At 48.8% G+C, this 18,335-nt stretch overlaps 1 protein-coding gene across 6 annotated transcripts in view; it reads left to right on the top strand.

Annotated features, from left to right (window-relative positions):
* The window catches only part of SMPD3 (sphingomyelin phosphodiesterase 3), a 1,269,436-nt gene that overhangs the window by 1,149,322 nt on the left and 101,779 nt on the right, over positions 1-18,335 (top strand). The gene's annotated exons all lie outside the window — the stretch shown is intronic.

Raw genomic sequence — 18,335 nt, 5'->3', positions numbered from 1 at the left:
GAGATTATGGTGGTGTGGGAAAAATACGGTGGTAATGTGGTGGTAATTCAGTTACTGCCATGTTACCACCTCATTCCCGCACTGCCGTATTATGAGTTTGGCAGGGTGGTGGGGGATTTACATCCAGCTAAGAACTGGAGGAAAATCCACCAACTTTCTGCCCAAAAAAATGGCAAAATAGGTGAAATTACTGCTGGCGGTAATTCCACCAAAATCCCCATGGGTCCTTGGGACTCCAATTAATGGGGACTAACACTGCGTACCACCACTTGCAATCCGGCGGTAATCCCGCCGGACCAAGTGGGGGTAACGTTACTTCCGTTTGGTGGTATCTCAGCAGATTTACCGCTGAGGCCCAATGTCTGCGCCGGAGCTAGCAGCTCCAGCTGCTTTTCTTGCCCCTATTTTGCCAGAGCAGCATCCTTGCAACCATTTGAGCCCAGGAATGTCTGTGTTGCCAAAACCCGCCGAAAGAGGAGTGGCTTGGGTGGGGGATGCTGTGCACCCCGAGGGGAAAGAGGGGCCATGACATCGTCCTACAATTATAATGCCATTGTCTGGGGTGCACCGGAAGACGACTACTCTCCCTATCTCGTGACCCCCTACAGCTATCCTCTTATTTGTCAGTCACCCCAATATCATGTGGCTCCTTTGTGTGTTCCTCTGCATCACAGCAGCCTTTCCCATGCCACCCAGCTCTGGCAAATGTTAGCATGCAGAACCCCTCAAATACCTTTTTGGGTGGAGGATGGGGGATGAAGGGAGGAGCAGGAAGGGGCATTTGCCATTTACTTGCAAACCTGTCATCTCTTCTTCTCTTTCTTGCTTTCGTCTTTCTTTAATCGTCTTCCATTATTCTACCTCACTGTCCCTAAAATGTTTCTTTTTATTAGCATGTCCATACAGAATAAACCAATTGTTGATTAAACATGACCTGTTAATGCTAGTTTTCTATTTAAAACACAATACTTAAATGTAAACTTTGTGAATGCGTGTCTAAGGTATGTCACAGTAGAATCCAGTCCTGTTCCTGTGATTTCTGGCATGATTCTTTTGTGGGCCTGATAGTCATTTGCGTTGCCTGCAGCTGTGAATTCGCGTGTTTTAATATTCGAACTGTGTCAAGCGATTGAGGGCCCGATTCATGGAATTATTTGCAGGGTTCAAAGTGACTTTGCACTGCCGATGCAAACCCTGATGCCTGGAACTGTGCAAAGTGTATTTTTTGCAGTGCAAAGTTATTTTGTGCTGCAAAAACGACTTTCTTCTGCTTTGCATTGCCAAAATACACTTTGCACCATATCTGCCTACATTTGAAAATCAAAATTCCTGAGATGTATGCCCCGCCCACAGCCACACATGACCCCGCCCATTTAAACTCGGTTGTTGTAGCCTTCATTTTGCTTACTATAGCATTGAAAATAATTCATTCAATGCTATAGTAAGCAAAATGAAGGCGACGCCGCCGCCGAAATAATAGTGCTTTCAATCTATGTCATTGCATTGAAAGCAGCATTATTTCTGCTGCGGCGCCGCCTTCATGTCGCTTACTATAGCATTGAATGAATGATTTTCAGTGCTATGGTAAGCAAAATGAACGTGGCACCGCCGCCGTGATAATAGTGCTTTCCATCCAATGACATGGATTGAAACCACTATTATTATAGTGGTGCAGGCAGTGGGCACGAACATTTCGCGCCGTTTCCGGTCCCGTCATATTCTCCACCTGATTGGCTACTGGTGGCAGCCAATCAGGTGGAGAATATGACGGACCCAGAAAGAATCTCAAAATTCCTGAGATTCAAGGAACTTTTCCAGAGACCCGGAGAAATGCTTGAAATTCCAGAGCCTCCGGAAAAATTCCGGAGGTTAGGCAGGTATGCTTTGCACAGTTTCTTGAATCAGGGGTTTGCATCGGCAGTGCAAAGTCACTTTGAACCGTGCAAATAATTCCGTGATTCGGGCCCTCACTCGCTTGCTGCAGTTCGTTTGCGGTGTTGGCAATAAAGCCTATCTGAATACTTAGCCCAAGCCCAGCTCCCCTTTGTCTTGGCCTTCTCCATTGTCCACTGCGTTGCTGTTCTGTCTTTTCTTTCTTGGCAGTGAGAAGCCTATGGCCGCTCCTTTCCAGAACACACATGAAATGCTTTCAGATGTTATTTTTAACTTGGCTGGCATTTCACCCTATTTCCAAGAACCGCCTTTGCAATCCATACACATATTTTTGCTGGTTTCTGTCTCTGAGAAAAATACAGGAACAAATAAATAGGGTAACTCTTGTTGTAATGAAGGTTACTGCAAATGATGCTCACTCCACACAGACAGGGCTTTAAGTGGGGTAAAAAATCGAGGGGGGGGCCCTCATTTGGGGGCGTGGCGTGTGGGGGGCGTGGCCTAAAACGTACGCAAATCGTAAGGTATGCACACACATATATATATGCATGTTATATATCTGTGTGCGTACCTTACTATGGTTTGTGTACTTTGCAAGCCATCTTTTATAACATATTTATTTCTATGTTTAGAAAAGATGGCTTGCAAAGTACACAAACCATAGTAAGGTACACACACAGATATATAACATGCATATATATGTGTGTGTGCATACCTTACGGTTTGCCTACTTTTCAGGCCATTTTTTTTTAAACATTTCGGTTTTATAAAAGATGGCTTTGAAAGTACACAATTCAAGCCATCTTTTATAAAACTTTGACTACGGACAAAATTGTCCGTCGGCAAAGATTTATAAAAGATGGCTTGAATTGTGTACTTTTCAAGCCATCTTTCATAAACCTCGAAAAATGTCGAGGAATCCCCAGGTTCGCCGAGGGTTAAAGACGCCTCGGCGACCTGGGGAAACAAAGGGACAGTAACTGCCTCTGGTGACCCCTCGCGCGAGAGGTCACCAGAGGCAGTTACTATGACTTACAGAAGTGGCAGCCAGGCACAGCATCGCTGTGGTTGGCTGCCACTTCTGTCAGATGCCTGACTTCATGGCAGGCGCATCTCCCGTCGCGGCTGCCGCCGCGACGGGATAATGCATCCCGCCAATGTTGCGTGCAGTGGAAGGGGGGGCCCCGGCAGGGCCCCGGCTCAGTCCCACTTTTTGGAGACTGCCGGGGCCCGGCCCCGGCAGGCCCCGGCCCACTTAAAGCCCTGCACACAGACGAGGCTCAGTGCTCTAAGACCACAACGATGTGCGCAATCTAAATCACTAATAACATAACCTAGTGATTTTTCAGGGAGTTCTGATCTTTTATTTATTTCCATATTTATTTATCCTCCAGTCCAACACTTCATTTTGTAATAATGTTTTGGACAGTAAAGGCAGTTTTGTTATAATAGCATGTAATGATACAACGTGTCAGTTCATACTGTATTGTGTCTTGCTTTGTTATGTTGTGTTTGTAATGCCAGGTCTCTTTGTATGAAGCAGAGAAGGGCTGTGAAACAGCTGGAAGAATACATACACATAATTAAATAATACACGTTAGCAGCACTCAGTTCAAGAAAAGGGCCACAACACCCAATGTAGTCTTGCAAATGTATCTGGTAATGATATGATATGGCATTTGTAACGCGCCTATACACAAGTGTTTCAAGGCGCGACGAGGCGGGGGGGAACAAGGGGAGACAGACAACGATCCTACTAGGCCAGGTGTCATTCAGATCACGCAAGTGCAAGGGTAGGGGGACTGGGAAAAGTGCAAGGGGAAGGGGAGAGGGGAAAGTGCAGTACATGGTTAGTAGAATACAAGATAAATAATAGGGCCAGCTGGTGGCAAGTGCAAGGAAAGTGCAGTACATGGTTAGTAGAATACAAGATAAATAATAGGGCCTGCTGGTGGCAAGTGCAAGGTAAGTGCCGGGAGAAGGGGCTGTAGGATACAGAGACAGTCCCGTAGTGCAGGTAGGCAGTGCAGGGAAGAGTGGCTGGGCCAAGGACCGAGATCGGTGAGTGGCCCAGTTGCAGATTCAGTGCAGGTTCAGTGATTTTAGCAGGGGAGAGAAGGAGAGAAAGTGGAGGCAAAGAGGAAGGTTTTGAGGTGCTTCCGGAACCGGAGATGGTTCTCCTCAAGTTTCAGGGAGGCAGGAAGGCTGTTCCAGAGGGAGGCCCCTGCTGCGGAGAGATATCTACCCCCAGCTCGTTGCTTGGAGAAGCGGCTGACCCTGAGGTAGTTGGAGGTGGATGAGCGAAGAGCTTGAGAAGGAAGATATTTAGGAAGAGAGAGTTGAAGGTATTTTGGCCCAAGGCCCCGCCCCAGAAGGCCTTGTGGACAATGCAGAGGGTTTTGAACTTAATCCTCGCAGCCACTGGGAGCCAGTGTAGCGATTTCAGTCCTGGAGAGATACGGTCCCTGGGCTTGAGGCCAAGGACAAGTCTCGCAGTCCTGTTCTGGATGAGTTGCAAAGGGCGGAGAGTAGAGGCAGGAAGATTTAGATAGAGGCTGTTACAGTAGTCCAGCTTCGAGAGAACCAGGGCTCTGGAGACAGTGAGCTTCTGGGGGAAGGAGAGGAAAGGAAGGATACCTCTGAGGAGGTGTCGCTGGTAGTGTGACTTCTTAGAGACGACAGATATGTGAGGAGAGAAAGAGTGTGGAGTCGAAGATGACCCCGAGGTTTTGTTGCCTTGCAGGTAGGAGCAGGAAGAGGGCCAAGGGAGGCCGGCCAGAGAGCTGCAGGGAAGGAGGGAGTGGGTGTGCCGATAAGTAGTATCTCAGTCTTACTGGCATTAAGGCAGAGGTCGTTGGCGGCACATCATTCCTGGATAGCAGAAAGACAGTCAGAGATGAGAGAAGGGGAAGAGGAGGCCGAGGGTAGCCTGAAAATGAGCTGGGTATCATCCGCATAGCACCGAAAGTTGGGACAGAGAGCGGCGATGCAGTGAGCAAGAAGCGCCAGGTACTGGTTGAACAGCCAGGGGGAGAGGTTAGATCCCTGGGGGACACCACAGGTAGAGAAAAAGATGTCAGGGAGGAAGGAACCCAGTTGGACCTGGGAGGGTCGATTGGAGTGGAAGGAGGTCAGCCACGCCAGAGCTTGACCAGTGATACCCAGGTTATCACGGAGACGGTTGAGCAGGATGGTGTGGTTGACAGTGTCAAAGGCAGAAGGGAGGTTGAGCAAAATGAGAACACAAAGGGTGTTAGAGTCAAGGCTTGAGAGCAGGTCCTCACGGATGTTCAAGAGAGCAGTTTCCGTGCTTCTGGCAGCTCTGAAGCCAGACTGATGGTCATGAAGACTACCAACAGATTCAGCATGGAGATTAAGCTGGGAGATGGCCAGTTTCTCAAGGAGCTTGCCCAGGAAGGGAGTGATAGAGATTGGGTGATAGTTAGCTGGGCAGGAGTGGTCGGAAGAGGGTTTCTTAAGAAGGGGGTGCACAAGGGAGTGCTTGAGGGGGATGGGAAGACTCCAGAGGCGAAGGAGTGATTGCAGAAGTCAGCCAGGGCAGGCACCAGGGAGTCGATGTGGTCCTTGATAGTTTTGGATGAACAGGGGTGGACCTGTTTTGACGAGACTTTCATAGATCGGACTTGTCTCGAAACCTCATCAGCAGAAAAAAGGTGAAAGGCAGAGAAGATTTTAAAGAGTTCGGCAGAATTGTTAGATGCCGCAGAGATGCGGGCTTGGATAAGGGCTCTCTTCTTAGTGAGAACGGAGCGGTATTGCCTTTGGAGCAGGTAGAAGGCCAGTTTGTCAGAGGATGAACATGAAGCACGCCATTTCCTCTCTGCCACCCTGCACTTGCGTTTAAGGGTGACGAGATCCGAGTCATACCAGGAGTTACATTTGGCTTTGGGCTTCAGGCGGATTCTCATGACAGGGGCTAGGATATCAAGGGTATCAGATATAGCAGAGTGGAGAGGGCTGTGTCAGGGTGGGAGTCAGCCGAAGGAGGACGGGGGGGCGAGAAGGTGGAAGCGAAAGCCTCAACTGACACGCACTTCATGGGTCGGATGACCGCGAAGGTGGGTGGCAGTGATGAGGGTGGCTTTGCCTGTGGGGTACCGAAGGTGAGGTGGGAGGATAGGAGAAAGTGATCACTCCAGGAGAGAGGAAGGGAGAGAGGGACAGAGAGGGGAAGGTCAGAAGAGATCAGAGCATCAAGAGTGTACCCTGCAGAATGGGTCGGCCCAGACGGGAGAATAGAGAGTGAGAGAGAGTCGCAGAGGTCGCGAAAGAGTACAGAGGGAGGACAGGAGGCATCAAAGTGGATATTGAAGTCTCCAAGAAAGAGGAGTTGAGTGGTTGAGGACAGGAGTGAGGAGGAGAGGTCGGCCCACTCAGAGAGGAATGAGGAAATTTGACCAGGTGGCCGATAGATAGTACCCACAGTAAGGGAATGGCTAGGAGAGAGAGAGAGTCGGCAGACAAGGCATTCAAAGGAGGAGTAGGTCTGCGTAGGAGTGACAGTGGCAGGAATCCACTCAGGGAAGATAAGGGCCACACCCCCCCTGCACGGTTGGGCCTGGGCAAGGAGAGGATCTTGTAACCGTCAGGTAGGAGTGTGGCAAAGCTGGTGACAGAGCTGGCCGTGAACCATGTCTCAGTGAGACCGAGGATGTCAAGGTCCAGTTCCTCAAGAAGGCGACAGATATCAGAGGAATGTTTGACGGCAGATCGAGAGTTGAGAGTGGCAATGTGGAGAAGGTTGCCATCCTTGAAGGACTTCCGGGGAGGGGTACAAATCAGAGGTACGCCCTGTGGAGGTGAAGAAGAAGGAGCAAGAGAGAGGGCAGGGTGAGAGGGTGGAGGTAAGGTAGCCGAGGACAGAGAAGAGGGGACAGCAGGAGAGGAAAGGAAGTTGATGAGGTGCGGGAAGCATCTATCAAAGAGGTGGAGGTTGGCATGAGGGCCTTGGACCAAGACGGTCCCATTAGCGTAGACATTAATGATGGCCTTAGAGGAGTGGAAGGGGCCCAAGAGGACATCCCAACGGGTGCCACCATTAATGGGAGAAGAGGAGAAGGGAGAGAGCACAGAGACAATATGAGGGGTCCATTGGTCAGGGCAAGGCATGAAAAAGAGGATGTCAGTAAGAGTTTCCTTGGAGGAGGCACTAGTATTATGAGACTCGGCACTCCTTTGGAACCTAGGGTGACCATGCTACCCTCTATTTACAGGGCAAAGTAACTACAGCACAGGTTGAGAAGGGTAACCAAGGCTGGATCATGCAAATTAACTCCTGGAAGAACGCTGCCTCAGCGTACGAAGTACCCAACCGCCCCACACCACAGTTACCATCCCCATAAAATTCCTAGCATGCCCCAAGTACTCCCGGGTAGCCTGGCCCAAGACCTTGCTTCCAGAGGAGCCACAGATTAATACCCACCCCAATTTAAGAGATATTGTAGTTCCTTCTAGCCTAAAGATCCTGGCGGTTCGTAAAGAGTGTGCGTACTTTCCTGTTCCCTTGGGCATCATGTGAACACACATAAGCAGTGCCAAAGGCCTCTAAGCCTGTACCTAAGGTGCCGGACACCCTATGCATACAGGCCTTTGAATAGACACCTGCCCTCCTAAAGTATTTTCTTAATGTTAAGATTCCTTTGATCAGGGGCACTGCGGAGCAGCATAGCCAAGATGGCGGCTTGCTTTTGAGCTCCGCGAGGAGCGTGTGACTTTTCCATCTTTTGCCGAGCCCTTGTAGTTTTGTGACCTGATTATACTGCCGAAGGGTGGTTGAATGTACCCCAAGCACTTTTACTTTTTTTCAGTCTCCGTGGAGGCTCGGAGACAGTCGCAGTACTCTTGTGTGTGGGCCACCTCCGGACGAAGGATTGGAGGAGGGCAGTGCGGTGTGCAACGGTGCACCACAAGCGATTGCAAAGCGACCATGGGAGGCTTCTAGATGGGACTGTGCTTGGCGACCTGATGTGCTGCCTTACATGGGAACGGGAAGCGCTCCTCGCTAGACCCACTAAGCCACCCTGCAGGACAAGAGTGAGACCTCCTCGCTGTGAGAGGAAGCAGGAACGGGACACGTCAGTCTACGCAGCTCTCCAACAACGCAGAGAGTGAGACATTGCACCCGGCGGAGGTGACGATAAAAGCAGGATATTAGCACAGCTGACACTTGCGTGCATGTTGTAAGGGAGGCATGGTATCCCAAGTATGACAGAGACACAACGGATACAATTTGTAAAACCTTTATTGAAAATGTTGGGGTCGGAGAAACTCCTATGTTGCCCTATAACTAAGATGGGAGTGTGTCATAATCTGCGCTGGGGCCTGATTATGGGCTATGTGTTGTTATGATGGTCTGGTGATGTCAGCGACATTCTATGTGGAGTATTGGTGGAGGTTTGGAGTGCTGGGTTCTACTGGTATCAGTTGGAACTAATATGCTGGGCTGGATGGATGTCCCAGTGCTTTCTCTACTTAATAACTGGAGAATACACCTACATGTAAACTTACCTTCTGGTACTTGTCTTGTCCTGTGAAGAAGGTGGCATAGTTTATATCACTGGCGACAAGGATGTTTTTCTTTGGGAAGGGGCAGTAAATGAGAAGTGCTGCCTTCCAGGGAGACATCCATCCAGCAGTAAGAAGCTGCAGGCCAGGCGGTATAGTGGAGGTCCAGGTCAGGGTCCAGTGCCGGGATCCTGAGAGTCCAGTCCAGGTTAAGGACCAGGGCGAGGATCCTGAGAGTTCAGTCCAGGTGGCCAGAGGTGTGGCTGTCATTATCCTGCAAGGCGGGTGGTTGCTGAAGCAGTGGAGGGGCCTAACAAGGGGGGCCCTCTGGAGTTCGGAAGAGGAGCGGAGCTGTCCAGTGGTGGAGACGGCTGGTGAGGTGCCGGCTGCAGTCCTGGTGCGTGTCGGGTCCTGCGCAGGCTGAAAGCTGAGGTGGCCAAGTGGAAGATCACTAGGTCGGGTGATCCGCACGTTGTCGGGCGTGATGGCGGTACGCAGCGGGCGTGGCCCCTGTGAAAATATTAGCATCCTGCTAGTATACAGCCAGAGTGGGCGTTTGGGCTTTTGCTAGCTGTAGTGATGGCTGTTTAAGGGTAGCTCCGTGCTTGCTGGGATTGCTGCAGCGGTCTGTTTCCCAGGTGGTGGAGCGACAGCCAGACAAGGACACCAGTCATCTTGGCATCAGTGAGCCGGTCAGAGGTGTTTCCTCTGTGGTGCCGGTGGCCGAAATGATGATGTCGGCGGAATCGGCAGGGGCGTTCCAGCGGGGATTGCTGGAGCGTGTCGTGGCGTTGAAATGCAGCGTTACGTTCCAATTGCCCGATTCAGGCAACGAGAATCCTGTACTGTCAAAAGTCAATGCTGATGAATTGGGAACGTTTTTGTTGCTGCGGGGGACATTGAAATTACCGGAGGAGCCCATTCTTGGAAAAGTGGGTTTTCATGAAGAAGTTAATGGGCAGAACACCGAGGATTGCAGAGGAACGGAAGGTTGCTGTGTGCTGGAGGAGCAGGGTTTCTGCTTCATATTTTCCAAAGAATGGCAGCAGCAACTTATTTTCTGTGTCAAGTGTCATGGCAGTGCAGAACGTTTCAGGGACTTGGATCCAGATCTGTGGGGTTTGGACCTCTAGATGAAGGTTGTCACGGGTCCAGAGGACTGACTGAGGTGAATTACATTTAGGGCTGTTGTCTCTGTGTTGTGGCCTGCTCCCCTGGGTTTTCCCTTGTATTCTGGTGGGTTAATGGTCACATTTTGTGATAATCTTTTCTTTATTGCCGGACTGGCTGCATGTCTTTGGGGTGCGGGTGAGGTTGGCGCAGGGGACTTTAGCGCCATTTAATTTTTACTTCCTTTCATTCTGTGGACATGTGGGTGTAGTGTTGGAGCAAGGACTTTGGTGCCATGGACTTTATCTGGCTATTGGTTACTGTGGGGTTTTATGTTGTACTGAGTGTTTGTGTTGTTTGTAGGGGAGATTTCCCCTGGTAATCTCTGAGGTGGCTGGTTGGGTTCTGGAGGGGCAGTTAGGTGCTGTCTATGTTTGGTTTAGGTGACAGTGAGGTGCTGTTTAGGATGTTGGTACGGTTGGTGCCATCAGTGATGTTAGGGGCAGTGAAGTGCTGTCTGGTGATTAAGGGACAGTGAGGTGCTGTCTAGTGATTTAGGTGACAGTGAGGTGCTGTCTATGGCGTGGATAAGGGGCAGTGAGGTGTTGTCTAATTTGTGGTTAAGGGCATTGAGGTGCTGTCTATGGCGTGGTTAAGGGGCAGTGAGGTGTTGTCTATGTTGTGGTTAAGGGGCAGTGAGGTGCTGTCTACGTTGTGGTTAAAGGCAGTGAGGTGCTGTCTAGGTAAGTTATGGGGCAGTGAGGTGCTGTCTATGTTGTGGTTTATGGCAGTAAGGGGCTGTCTATGTTGTGGTTAAGGGCAGTGAGGTGCTGTCTATGGCACAGTTAAGGGGCAGTGAGGTGCTATCTAGGTAGGTTAAGAGGATAGTGTGTTGATGTTGTTGTTTGGCGGTAGGATCTGAGTTTTGGTTTTGAGTTTGTTAGTTTTGGTTTGGAGTTTTTGAGTTGGACATAGACATGGTGGCCACATGTCTGTGTGGGGCTTAGAAGTTGAGTGGGCTAGTTTGGTTGTGGTGTGTGGGGTCTCCACCGGGGAAGGATTTATTGTTTGGTTCCTTCCATTGTTGTTGTTCTTCAGCGGGTTTATAGCTGAGTGGGTGTTCAGGCTTTGGGGAGGGCTTGTGGTTTGGGTTTAGTTTCTTGCGTGTTCCATTTAAGATCTTGGCTAGATTTTGCGGTGTAGCGGATTGGCTCAGTTGGGAGTTGTTTCTGAGCTGGTATGAGCTATGTATTTCTGTGTGACGATTGGGGTGTTCCTTCATCTTTGTGGTTGGTGAGCAGTTTGTAATCAAAGTGTGGCGTTCTAGTGGTGGTTCATAACTTTTCTTGCAATATTGCGTTTGTGCTGGGTCTCTATTATGGGTGTAGTGTTGTGTCAGTGGTAAGGAGGGAGATGTGTCATAATCTGTGCTGGGGCCTGATTATGGGCTATGTGTTGTTATGATGGTATGGTGATGTCACTGTATGGGGAGTGTTGGTGGAGGTTTGGAGTGCTGGGTTCTACTAGTGTCAGTTGGACCTAATGTGCTGGGCTGGATGGATGTCCCAGTGCTTTCTCTACTTAATAACTGGAGACAGTGCTTAATTTGTGGCGGTGTTTGCCGGTCCCCAACACCAGCAGAGTTTTTTCGGCACCGGAACTCATTGTGTGCCTGCCTTCATTGCCCAATCATATAAAACAGCGCTTCCCGCCTGGGGCACAGCAGATGCGGTCACCAGCTTATTTTATTTTTCTTGCCTGACCTGCACTGCCAACGTGCGGCTTGCAGGTCAGGTCATGTCATGGGTCACCTGTTTTGTGAATGTGTTGGGTATGTAATTAACGCATTCTGGTGAAGAACGAGTAGAGTGCGCAGGCCTGATTTCCAAAGGGCTTTTAAATGGCATATTCCCTTTGAAAAAAGCCTTTGCAAATCAGGCCTGCTGTCTTTACATGAGCGCGAATACATTTTCTTTTCAATACATTCTGAAATGGGCATGGCACACAAACATTTGGGACCTGATTCACAAAGCGTTTCTCAATGGATGGAAAATCCCATTGAGAAACGCTTTGTTAATCCGATATGTATTTGATTTGTTGTTTACACTCGCCTGTGTTTAAAGTTCTAAAAGCCTGCGTTGCTCTGAGCTGGAGTGGCGGCGATTTTTTTTTTTTGTTGCACCCCTGCCCACTCCGCTTTTTTTTTTTAGTTGTTGGCGCGCACGCCTGATGCGCTCAGTGCTGGTTGCTAGGCAACCACTGTATCCATGCAAAGGTCGGCCCCGGGCCAACCATGCCTGCACAGAAGATCCGGGTCCGGCCACCCCTTCCGCAGTGCACCGGCTCCTTGGTTTTTGAAGGCGAACATGTCTCCAGATTGTAAAATGGTGTCCGCCTGCCGTCCCTTTCTCTGCCAGCTGCTCTCTATGTGCTGAGCAGCTCTGTGTCCAGGCTGCTGCTGCCACTGTGCCTGGGCTGACCAACCGAAGAAGACTCTTCTTCCGAAGGTAAGCACTGCAGCGTCAGCAGCTAGCCAAGCATTATTTTAATGTTATGTTAATGTTACGTGTATATGCCTGCGTGCCATGAATGCTGTTGCGTGCGTGCGTGTTTGTTATGTGTGTAATGTCGGAAATCAATGTCTATATAAACAGTCAGTGAGTGACTTGTGACTGAGGGACCGTGGTGTTCTTGTGTGTGTATGTTAGCAGAGAATTAGTATAGTGTGTGTATGCAAGTGTGTCAGTCTGAGTGAATGTATGCTCATGGGTTAACTGAATAAAGTAGGCATCTATGCAATATCTATCATTACTACTGCTTTAAGGATAGATACTGCATAGATGCCAACCAACCAGGTGTGCAGTAAGTGCCCAAGCATTTCGGCGGTGAGGAGGGCTAAGAGGCCTCATGGCGCATCATTCTGCAAGGTCCTTCATGCCTGCCCATTGCCCTCCTTCAATCACAGCCCCGGGTGCAGGGAAGTAGCCAGCATTGCAAGAGTGGGGGAGGGAAGGAGGTTGAGCCACGAAATAAATCCTGCTACAGTGCTACTTTTCCCCACAAATGAAGTACACGCAATTGCATACAGTCTCATTCACACCCCCTAAACTGCCCACCTCTGCCCCAATCTACTTTTGTTTTAACATTAGTGCCAGATGGCATTTTAACACATAACAAAAAAAGTTAAACTGCAGAATCATAACTGATGCAGAAACTCACCTATTGGACCTCTTCAAGGCGCTCTGGAGCAAAACAAAGGCAAACCTCCTAATTTGCATATGGATTGCACCAACAGATGTGACTTCACAGAAAAGGACTGGACATCACAATAAGCCCAAATCAGTCTTTGATACTTGGACGCACCATGGACGCAAGCTCAATTGACTAAGTGGCAAATATCCTTTTGGTGCAAAATACCTAAATTGCGCTTTTATTATATATGGAGCAACTCTCTAGGCATTTGTTTTTATTTTTATAATAGCATGATATATTAACATAAGCTTTGAAGTGAATCAGAATCACTTACAGGGCTGCAGACAAGACAAAGTGTGATCAAACGATCTGCCCAGGATCACACACTTTGGGTAAATGGTGAAACTGGGATGCAGGCAATTTAAGCAACTGTGCACATCTTCCCAGGCTTAGTTGGTTTAGATTTTTATTTAGGTTTTGCTTTGCATTTCATGTGCTTAAATAATTATTTATTTATAGCAATGCCTTGGAAGCAACCCACATTACATATTAAACTAGCCTTTCATAGTAAACTAAATATGCACTGTATACATTGTCATAGAAATCTATTGAGCAATAAAAGTATGGTGTTTTTTATGGTGATTTAGGGAGGCGCTGCCACGTCTGAACAAATTTGTGTTGGCGGGGCTGACTTCCATCTTCAAAAAGGCAGTGGCTCTGAAGCTGAGGAAGCAGCTATGGCTACAGTCTACCTGGTTGACAACGAGGGCTGCATGGGCGTATACAATGTGAGAGGCCGATCTAGGTCTCGCACTGATCCCGTACTGGCTAATCGCACCGGCACTTATTTTTTTACAAATTAAGCACTGACTGGAGAATAAACATACATGTAAACTTACATTCTGGTACTTGTCTTGTCCTGTGAAGAAGGTGGCGTAGTTTATATCAGAGTAGTCTCGACCATCAAATGATAAACAAAACAGTTCTAGTGGAGTCCATCAAATCAAAATGGCCTATGCTAACAAAAACCTAATGCCTGCCCTATTTCTTGTACAAAAAGTGTAAAAAGGAGAATGTATGCAAAGAAGAAATCAGTGTTCAAAAGAATAAAGGTAGTTGAAACAGCTCTCATCCTCACATTAAACCTGATGGAGCAAGGCTGTCCTTGTAGGCAGGATGACACTCTGGCTCAGTTTCTAACACTCTTAAGCAGATCCAAACCATGGTTTAAGGCCCGCCTGGCCTTCCATGTTAAAGTCTCTTTCTTGACTTTCGCAATTGTATTCCACTGTGAAGTTCACAAATGTCCCCCTCTTCCGGGCTCAGACCTTACAGTACACAGATCACGTAGGTCCCCCTCTGTCGGACTCAGACCTCTCACATCACAGTTCCGCACAAACTTGCTGGGGGCCACCCTTCCCCAAGTTTATTGTACTTCAGAGCTTCTCTCAATCAGGATCGGACCCCTTTTGGATGTCGAAGACTTTCAAATGTGCATGGCTCCTACAGACCACCGCAGGACCACCTCGACTCAAAGTTCACATTCCTCTTTTGCTTAATTCACTTTTGCAGTTTGTTCGCTTTACAGCTTTAAACAATGTACCTTCCACTGTGACTTTCGAATGGTCTACTTCCATTCACTGGACAACCCTGCTACTCAGTATCGCTGATCTCACAGCTGCTCTGCCTTTCTTTGCGTCTTATCCACACATATGCAGCCTTCACTTATGATATAATGTTGCTACTTCATTCGCTTTAACAAACACTGGTCTTTCAGGTCGCTTGCCAACTCACCGGCTGTGTGCGCTTCTTTCTTGTTTTGCTATTTCCAATTCACGAGTCAAGGTTACTACCACAGGCTTGGCCTCGCCCCTCCCCCCCAACTCTGCCGTTCACAAGGGAAGGTCGCTGGCGTCCTTGAAACACAATGCAATCTTCACTTGTGGAATCTGTCCTTCTTCACGTGTCTTTTGCAGTCTGTCAGAGGCAACGGCCTCCAGTAGAGAACCCTTGGGGTTTTCGGCCTGCAGCTCTCATCCGATGGTCCATTGCTCTGCTCTAGTAGGTGTGCCCTCATCCCGTAAATTCTGCTCATACTCCGCCTTGCTCAGAGTGTGTCTTTAGGTGTTGCCTTTTATACGTGTGAGGAGAGCTAACTGGTGTATGCACTTAGTATGCACTTAGTGTAAAGTGCCTTACTTTGCCTGGCCCGATTAACGGGACATGTCCAGTACATTTTGAGTGAGTTTGTCTGGTTACTCTCAGTCACCCTCTTCCTCGGCCCAGTGTTTGTGTAAAAAGGGGAGGTGGAGTTGGGGCTTTGGAAAATCTGCCAAAATAGGATGGGGTAGATGAACATAAAAGAGGGGAATACCATGTGTCAGCATCGGATGTCTCACCCCCAGACCCCGAAGACCCCTCACCCAGGTGATCCTCCCGCACTGGTCCACCCACAGGGTCTGGATCCAAAGGTGATGGCCGTGCCCTGGCCACCTGAGAGAGGGATCCCCGTAGACTAGCGGGTGAGACACCCTCTGGTTTCTAACAATAGGGACACTGTGCACCGGGTGATCATCAGCCAGCCCAAACTTGGTTCCCCTCAAGACCCCATTATTAGTGATGGATTCCCTGAGCAGTGGCGTGCACCTCACAACATGGCAGGCAACTGCAGAGCCTTATCAGTAAATGACACAGCCTTTCTGATATAGTATCTGCCCAGAGAATCCTCAGTGAATATTTCTATGTTGTTGGCGTGGCCTTCACGTTGTGGAGTTAGTTTTAAGCCTCACTGATAGCACAAGTCCAGATTCAGACTGCACCTTGACTCAAATGGACACAAGGTCTTTGGCGGTGCCCTGCAGTATATTGCTGGCAGCCCATGGGGGGTAGGGGGGCTGCAGAGGCCACTGTGCTTATTTTTGGTCCCCAGTGTCAGTGGGTAAGCGCAGTGAGTGCAGCCAGTGACGCAGAGACGATGCTGCCTGTTTATTAAAGGTGCCCCCGAGACACTGCATCAGTCATGCATGTGGGATTCTGTGCCGCCAGACAACAGGGCATAACAGGACTGGGTGCCTGTGTTGTTGGGGCAGGTGCTACATCTGAGCACTGGATAATAAATTGCTATACCCACACTGATTATTGGCAATTACTGAGAGGCTGGGGAGGATCCTTGCATATTGAGAATGAAGAACGGTACTGGCACATGGACCGGTTTTGAAGGCCACGCCCAGGCATTCTGATGTGGCGGCATCCATTGATACCGCAGATGGTGGCCCTTCCTCCTACCCTGCACCAGAACCACAGAACCTGCAACAAATTATGGACACAATGCAAAAGGGTTTTGGTTCTGTCAATGTGAAGCTGGATGACACTGCTAAGGTCAGATCCATACTTGCCCAATTGGAGAAGGAGATACAGAGAATCACAGAGGCAGAGAGCAGGATCGGTACAGCAGAGGACAATATAGTGTCTTCACAGGCTGCCATGACCTCCTTAACCAAAGATATGAAGTATGTGAAAGCTAAATGTGAGTCTAGATCCCAGAGAAATAATATATATAATTTGGGTACCCTAGGAGGCGATCTGGGGCAAAATGGAAACGGTGGTAGAAGAGTTATTCAAGAAATTGCTGGATGATGCTAAACTATAATCACATTTCACGGTGGAGCGGTCCCACCGAGACCTCATGGCAAAACCTAAGCCAGGCGACTATCCGAGGCCCATCATAGCGCGCATCATGAACTACAGGGACAGGGACCGGATCCTGCGCCGAGCAAGAGACTTGAAAATCTCTGTTTTGAAACGCACACACCATCCACATCTATCCAGATTTTACTGTTGCAGTGCAGCAGAAGCAACAGACTTTTTTCGGCGGCAAGACATTTCTCAGATAGAGGACTATTTCTTATGCCATGCTGTTCCCGGCGAGGCTTACATTTCAGCACAATGGCAAGGTCTATTTCTTCATTGTACCATCGGAAGCTGTATCCTTCATAAAGACGCATATTGCACTATGCTCTCCCCATTCTGGGAGCTCGACCTCCACCTGACAATGTGATGATGGTGTTGTACTCTAAGGTTGCTGTTAGATACAAATTTATTTTAACATCAATATTTTGTACTGATATGCTGATAGTAGTAAGTCGCCCGCTCCTTGGGTAACGGTTGTCCCCTTTGCAAGTGCATATGGTCAGTTTGTGATTGGGTAGGGAATGGGTTGGAGTAGACACTGCTAATGTTTGGGGTTGCAGTGGGGGTGGAGGGGAGTGGGTGGGTTTAGATTCAGGGTGGTACTGTTAAAGCAGTGTATTGTCAGTTGGGTCATGGTTGGGGCGGACAAATGTGCATGTTACTAGATGTTGTAGGCACGCAGTCTTGGCGCACTCTGAGTTAGTTGGTTACTTTTCTCAGTTGGATTTTTAGGTGCTTGGGCAATCGGATTAAAACCCGAGAAATAGTGGCGTATGCCAACGGGAAGGCCGCTAAAATCCTGTTCTTGCAGGCAACGCATTTGCTTGACTGACAAGCTCTCTGTTTTGCTGAGTTAGGGTTTGCAACGCTACTACACGGCATATTCCACAAATGCGAGGGGAACGCTTATACTGGTAGACTGCTCTCTATGATGTATACATCTGGACACCAAGGTGGATGCCGAGGGCAGGTATGTTATGGTACATGGGCTTCTGCTTGGGAAGGAGCTCCTTCTATTAAATATTTATGGTCCCAATATTGATGACCCCGAGTTCTATGGTAAGATTTCTGAATTGTGTGCTCAGTACCCTCTGGCGGAGGTTGTGCTTGGAGGTGACATAAATACAATCTTAGAAATAATGCTGGATTGCACTGGCAACTCCGCTCAATTGCTGTCCCAGGTGGTGCAGGCAATACTAAATGGGACACAGTCGTTGGAGCTTTCGTACGCATGGTGAACCCTGCATGGCATGGATAGAGTCTACATGTTTTACTCTTCTGCCCATGATATGTATTCTCGCATTGATACATGGCTAGTGTCTGCTTCATGTGCTTGGTAAGATGTCCCAGTGCTTGATATTACTCTGCACCCTTTCTGATCATTCCCCAGTTCTCCTGACCATGCAATTCATGTCTGGTGGTGTCACCGGTCCACCGTGACGATTTAAACCGGTTGCACTTTTAGACCCAGCGTTCTCCCTAAATTTGCATGACCAAGTGACCTCCTAACATGGGCTCAGTGTCATTCATGGCAACACTTTGCCAGGCATTTAAGGTATATGTGAGAGGGGTGGCCATGTCAGCAGAATTTGGGGTCCTTATATGCTTGAGGATGGACCTGGCATCGAAAGAGGCAGAACTACTGGCTCATCAGAGAAGGAGTGAGCAGTGTCCGTCGTTAGACTTGCATCTCGAGGTTAAAACTGCCTTAGACGCCTACAGTGACATTGCACAGAGGGAATTGAACTATATGGATAGGCCTATGCTGGCCCGCAGGTATGGGGAGTCCGACAGACCGGGTGACACGTTGGCCCATCTAATCAAATCTGCAAATGGCAGCACACATATTCCATACACCAGAAAGGTGGACGGCTCGCCTGTTCCCACTGATGCTGAGATTAACAGTGTCTTTTACAACTTTAACC

The sequence above is a fragment of the Ambystoma mexicanum genome, chromosome 1p, assembly GCF_040938575.1.
Source record: "Ambystoma mexicanum isolate Mex_15411 chromosome 1p, UKY_AmexF1_1, whole genome shotgun sequence".
Taxonomy (NCBI): Eukaryota; Metazoa; Chordata; class Amphibia; order Caudata; family Ambystomatidae; genus Ambystoma; species Ambystoma mexicanum.
The sequence above is the reverse complement of the archived record's forward strand: the minus strand, read 5'-3'. Positions and strand labels throughout refer to the sequence as shown.